Raw genomic sequence first — 7,360 nt, forward strand, 5'->3', positions numbered from 1 at the left:
TTTGGTCGTAGTTTGAAGCCGGTTCAAACCGCTGAATCGACCGACCCATATACTATAATTTATTTTTTAAATTTATACATATCTAAAATGACGATGTTTCAAGTTTAAGTGAAACGGCATCATTTTACACTTGAAGTTGTGTTTCAAACATAACTAAACGACGTTGTTTGGTATTAAACCAAAAAGTGTCGTTTTATCTATAAGGTACCGAAAAATATAAGTAGAACGATATTGTTGGATTTAAAACCAAACGGAGTTGTTTGTTTATTACATGGTCTTCTTCCTTCCATTCTTTTTCCCAGCGATTCAATTCAGTTTCTCATCCTCTCTCTCTCTCTCCCCTCTATAATTCTCTCTCTCTATTCTATTAGACGACTAGCGTCGCTAGGGGAACCGAGAACTGACTGTAAACTGCCAGAAAATCACTGGAGTTGATACGACCGATTTTCCTCCTCCCTATCGACCAGTTATGGTCGATTGCTTTTCCCTATTTGCTCTTGTTGGTCGGTATCAGTTTTACCCAAAAACCATGTTGAAGGGTCGGTTGTCATCCCTACTTTGGGCTAACTTTATTATTTCTTCTATAAAAAAAATAAAAAAATAAAAAAAGCAAGAGTTAACTATTTTATTTTTTAAAGATAATTACTTATGCTTGATAAATGAAATGTATTATCTTAAATGAAGTAAACCCTATGAAGAAAGACAAATGATTTTTTAGGAAAATCAAAAGTCTAACATTTCCCTTCTATGCCAATTATTCGTATCCACGAAGTTACAATTAATAATGATTTCAGAGTATGCAATATGATTTTTTTTAATATTATAGCTTTATTTTTTAGTGTTCACTAGAAGCTTTTTTATTATTTTATTTTATTTTTAAATTTTTTTATACCAATTTGGTATATTTACAAATCTATTTTAGCTTGACGAAACTAGATAATAATATGTATAATTTTTGTATATGAAGATTTACGTTTTAGTTTTATGAAATCATAATAATAATAATAATAATAATAATAATAATAATAATAATTTCTATATTTTTGTAAAACTTAGGAAAATTAGCTACCATTATATACATAAGTTTTTCAAAATTCAAATAAAGGTATATCCAAGATGGAAAATGTTATTCTTTCCGCTGGTGGCTCTTGTTGGAACTTATTTATTTATTTTTATTATTATTTTTATTTAATGATTAAGTAAATATTTTTTAATAATATTGTGAATTATTTTTAAAAGATATTTAAGTAATAAAAATATATATTATATATATAACAAAAATAACTAACGAAAACTTCCAGCGGTGACGGTGAAGCTACCCATCCAAGATATCATCCGTTAAAAATAGAAGAGAACAAATAAATATGCCCTCCCAGTTTATGAAAAGAAGGGCGAAAAAATACTTTTTCTTTTTAGATTTTTTATTTGTTGCTTTATAAAGAGAAAAAGGGGAAAAAATACGATATTTTTTCTCTATATGATGTTTTATTTGTTTCCTCATATTAAATTGATTAAAAAAAAGTTATTGATGCCAATATTTCAGAGTTTTTTATTTAAAAATTAAATCTAGCTGAATAATTGTGACAATATCAACTCATGACTATCATGTTATCGTCAAAAGAAAAGAAAGTTGGTCATTAAATGAATGCAATTTAAAAATAAAATAAAAAAATATTTGAAAATTGGCACTATTATACTGCTAATGAATTGGCAATGTTATTGTGATTTGATCAAATTTATTTATTAAATAGAAAGAATGTTTTAAGAGTAGTAATATACGTACGCACAACTTTATACACAATATTATATGTATTGAGTGTCAACTATATTTTTTTCAGTTGTATTTTTTAGTTTAAAATTGAAATTTTGGATTTTAAAATTTTCATCATTTCGGTAGTTGACACGTCAGCATGAATGATTATATGTGTAAAATTATAAATATAAATTGCATTTTTTATTTTCTAATACTTATAGATGATGAAAGGAGGATGGTTAAATTGACAAATATTTTTATTTTTAAGTGGATCAACAAACATTTTTCTCAAGTGATAAATCAAAGACCCTAATTTCCCATTAGTTTGGAGATCGTAAATAGTGTTGAAGGCTAGATGAACCCCCTAGCCTTAAACAACTCCCTTTAAAAATGACTGGTGATGGTACCATCCCTGTTTGACACAATAGATTGAGGTAAATTATGAAGTTTGAATACATGCTTCGAGAATAACTAAGCGACTATGTTGGCTAAGTAAGGATAATCCAATGGAATAAAATGGTTGTATTTGGTTAGGTAATCCACAAATAGCGTTGTTCACTCAACCCGATTAGACCAGAAATATTTAGGTTGGACCCAACCTGATTTGAATGGATCGAGATAATTTTTCGAACCCGAATCATTTTTTGTTTAGAAATTTTTGACCTAAAAATTTCCATAAAAGGTGTTCCGAACCAGTTCCGACCAGAAATAGGTTCTCTCTTTTTCCTTTCGATTTTGATAATGCACAAGATGTTAGAAAGCAATGGAAAGCAAAAGAAAGAAATTAGGTGCTGCTACCATGTCTATTCTCCACCTTTGAAGAAATGGATTGCTACTAAGAAAAAGTTAGAACTAGAGAAGTAAAAGGCTGGAGAAGATTATTGTAGAAGAAGACATGGGGGTTTCGTATAAAATAACCACACAACTTTCAAATAACAAAACTCACCCGTCCTCCTCCAAGAACAGACTCTTGGCCCTTGGATATTGAGCTTAGAAAATCATAAGAGGGAAGCAAAAAGAGTAGAAAGAAAAAGAGTATCATATTGATTCCAACATTGGACTCTGAGTGTTAATGCTATAAAGTCCCTCGCATTGATCTCACTCTTGGAAGTCAAACTAATCAAGCTCCCTACGTAAGATTTAGCCATTGAAGTGAATGATCTAGAAGCACTATCGGCAGCCATAATCTTGCAATTCTAATATTCTACATGTCTTGATGAAATACATTTTGGCTCACGTTAGAAAGAACTCAATATTCTATATGTCTTGATGAAATGTGCGGTTAGAAGCAGTGGGCAACACAGCAAAGTACAAAAAATACACCACGAGATATATAAAATAAAAGTAATATTATATACAGTCATGGAGTATGTAATAGCCGTGCAGTCGCTTTGAAAAAGAGTAAGGTCCACTATTAAAAAATTAATTTTCTTTTTATGTAAATCTCGTATTTATTTATTTTTTTTAAATGATTACGTGACACTTGCACACTCATAACTGTAAGTATCACTTCTCATAAAATAAAGAAAAGGAGAGAGAGAGCATTTGATTCAAGACCTAGGGTTTTGACTGCATGTAGCAAGAGAGAGAGCCAAAGAAGCTCAAAAAGTGATTTCGTGATTCGTGTAAATGCATGTTTGGGATTATAGTGGGAAATATAACTTATAACTTTAAAATTTATTGCTTATACTTAAGTAGTAAGTTGTATTATTAAAAAGTTATTTATTGTTTGGTAACTATATGTTTAAAGTTTTTTCAAATATGTTATGTTTGGTTGGAAACAAATTAAAAAAGTGATTTCTGAGATAGAAATGATGATTATTTGAATTTTCAAAGAAAAATTTGAAAGTTGTAACTATCTTAAAGTTGTATGAGTATTTTAGTCTATTGACAGTCTTTTTAAAATTCAAATTACGTTTCACATTATTTGGAAAAACACGTTTGAGGAAAAGCATTAGAATGATAATTTTCCTTAAACGTACTTTTAACTTATTTGAGATTAAAAATGCTTTAATATGTAACATCCAAATAACCTAATTGTTGCCCAGATGACTAACACAAGAGAAGGGTGAATTGAGTTGTATTAAAAAAATAACAATTATAAATCAAATATATAATATAAAATATAAACAAAATATAAAATAACAATAAATATAAAGAGTAAGGGTAAGAGAGAACCAAACTCAGTATGTTAACAAGGTTCGGCCCCACTGCCTACGTCCTCGCCTCAAGCTACCCATTGAGGATTCCCAAATTCACTATTCAACCTCCTTTAGGTGGAGATAGAAACCTATTACACTTTTGAACAACACCGCTACAAAGGATCCGTGTAGAACACCCTCTACACTTGCAATCACCTTACACGTGGTGATTCAACTATTCCCCGTGTAGAATACTTTCTACACGCACAAGGGTTATACACACCATTTTTTCTGATACAAGAGCTGATAGTGGGTAGGTTATCAGAAAACACTCCTCAATGAGTGAAATAAGAACAATACAGTGCAAACTATATCTCTCAAAATGAACAAAGATTAAGGCTCAATGCTTAGAGAAGAGAGAATGAAAGTTTTGAATGAATGTTGTATGCTCTTGGTGTTGTAAATGTGAAGCTCTCAACTGATCTATTTATAGGCATATGAGACTTCATATTCAAATTAAAAAAGATTCATATGTCAAAAACAACATCATTCACTTTTTCAAAAAATTCAAATAAAAGGTTATTCTTTTTCAATTGTCAAAGACAACATCATTCACTTTTTCAAAAAAATCAAACCTAATATTTTACTTTTGGCATATGACAAAAGGAACACATTTTCCTTTTAAAAAAATTCAAACCTAATCTTTTACTTTTTGCATATGACAAAAGGAGCACACTTTCCTTTTCAAAAAATTCAAACTTAATCTTTTACTTTTTGTATATGACAAAAGGAGCACACTTTACTTTTCAAATTTTTCAAACAAAATCATCTACCTTTAGTATAAGTTTAAAAAAACATCAATCACTTTTGAAAATATTCAAATAAAACATGCACATGTGAAAGATGACAATCAATCATCTTTAATATTTTCAAAATTCAACCCTTTAATCAAGGCATGCACATGTAAAAGATGACAATCAATCATCTTTCAAAATTTTCAAATTTAATTTTCAAAAATATTCATGCACATGTGGAAAATGTATTTTAATGCTTTATGATAAAATATTAATTTTGAGCATTAATCCTAATTTCGAATCTTAAGAGATTTACAACATTACTCTATGACTTTAATGTGAACTTATTTCCTTCTTACTTATGCTTGGTTCTTTGATGTGCTTGACTCCATTGTGTGGACAACTTGAGTTTGAAACTCCTTTATTCTTTGAATTCATTTGTTATCATCAAAATCCATGTGTAGATTTATAATCACATGAAACTTGAAACCTTGGGTTCAACACTAATTTTTTCATTAAAGAGCTTTTAAGGTTATTTAAACATTTTTTAAAATTCCTATTACAATCACAAATAGACCCTAAATCGGAGAGGACAAGTAATATCAATCAACAAAAACAAGGTTGTTTAATAATTAGTTTTTCGATTAATTCAAAAAAGCACCTAAATCAACTATTACCCGATATTCAAATCGAAACTTTTTGGAACACATATGGGTACTGCTGAATTCTGATCCTCTAAATTTGGTTTGGTTAATTTGGGTTAGAATTAGTTAGAAATTTCTAACAAGGTTGATTAATGGAGATTTTGTACAGCCTGATCCATAACTACCAATAGGGACCTAGGGTACTGTAACCATTAGAGTTAGGCAATCTTTTTTATAAAATCCATGGTAATATGAGTCTATGGTTGAGAAGGAATAGGGAGGGGCTATAGTAGTCATTTGGAAAGGATTGATCTGTTTTGTGAAGTTGGCAAACATCACAGCTCTTGATGAAGTTCTTGACATCTGACTTCAATCCAGGCTAGTAAAAATCCTTCCTCACTCGATAGATTAGATGGTCTTATCAAATTCAAAATGTCCCCCCCTCCCCCCAGGGAGGGTCAACAGCCATATAAGAATTGCAGAAGCTTAGCCTTAAATTTTGGGTTGTTTGCAATGTAAAGCCTCTCCTTGTAGAACAAGAGTCCATCAGATAGAGTAATATTGAGATAACCAGCCCTGGTGGTATTTAGTGATCAATTCTTGTAGGCTTCGGTCCTTGTAATAACCATGTTTAGTCTCTTCCACCAATTTAAAATAAGAGACTCACATTAAGGCTAAGGAGACCTCTTCTTTCTCCTTCCCCTTGTGGGATAGTCCATTTGCCCTTATTTTCCTGGCCCCTTTTGTACTCAACTACAAAATTATAATTCAACAATTTATTCAACTACTTTTGTTCATGAGAGTTCCAACCTTTTGGTTTAGTAGTTATTTTAAACTTCAGTGGTTAGTCTTAACCACAAATGACCCAAGGCATAGTTCATAGATAAGAGTAGGGTCTTGCCCTCAAGAGCTTGGCAGAAAAAGGAGATTGGCATGCCCTATTGTATTAAGACAGCTTCCACTCCCTTGCCAAAGGCATCACACTCACTGAAAAAAATTTAGAGAATTCGAGCAAGGCTAGTGAGTACTTCCTTTAACTTCCCAAAGGCTAATTCCATAGCTTCACTCCAATAGAAACTATCCTTCTTTAGAGAGAGAAGTTAGAGTAGCAACAATAACTCCATTGTCCTCAATAAACCTTCTGTAATAACCTGAAAGAACTAGGAAATCCCTTTGGACCCTTAAGGTCTTGGGTCATGATCAATTCACCATGGCTTTTAACTTATCTGGATTAGCTTGAAACACCTTGAGCTAAGATCAAGTGGACTAAATACACAATTTTCTAACAACCAAATCGACATTTGTACAACTTGGCAAATAGTTGATGTTCCCTCAGGGTCAACTCTAGGTGCTTGAGGTGCTCTTGCTCACTTGGACTGTACATCAATATATCATAAAAAAATATCAAAATAAATCATATTAAGTATGGCCTAAATACTTTGTTCATCAACCTTTGAAAAGTTGAGGGTGTGTTTGTAAAACTGACTAGAAATTTGTAATGCCCTTTGTGGGTCTGATAGGCTATCTTGTGCACATCTTTGGTTTTTTTTTTTTGTCTGTCTAAGCAAGTAAACTTCATTAAGATAAAAGATGATACAAGTTAGAGAGGGTGAGGTTCTCCAACAAAATATCCTAAAACAATAACCATAATGCAAAAGAGGTGGAAAAAAAAGAGTTTTGAGAATAATTTCTTGGTCTCTACTTAAGCTCTACAAAAAAGTACCATCTTAAAAGACGTTTTAAAGATAAGCTATCATTAGAGGCGGTGCAAGAGGATACACTGCAGTTGAAAGTCTTGATGTATTTGTTAGTGAGATCTTTAGTCTCTTTTACAAGATCACCGATTAAGAAAAGCAATAACCACGTCTTTGGTTTAACCTGAATTTGATGGTGTCAGAATTTGGTTACAACAGCAAAAAATAAATAATTCATTCTGAAACTATCGGGTTGGGTTATTACCCGATACCCGACTTACTACCCGACATTTACCCGATTTGGCTAAAACGGCATAGTTTAGCGTTCGTTTTA

This window comes from Carya illinoinensis, chromosome 11, assembly GCF_018687715.1.
Source record: "Carya illinoinensis cultivar Pawnee chromosome 11, C.illinoinensisPawnee_v1, whole genome shotgun sequence".
Taxonomy (NCBI): domain Eukaryota; kingdom Viridiplantae; phylum Streptophyta; class Magnoliopsida; order Fagales; family Juglandaceae; genus Carya; species Carya illinoinensis.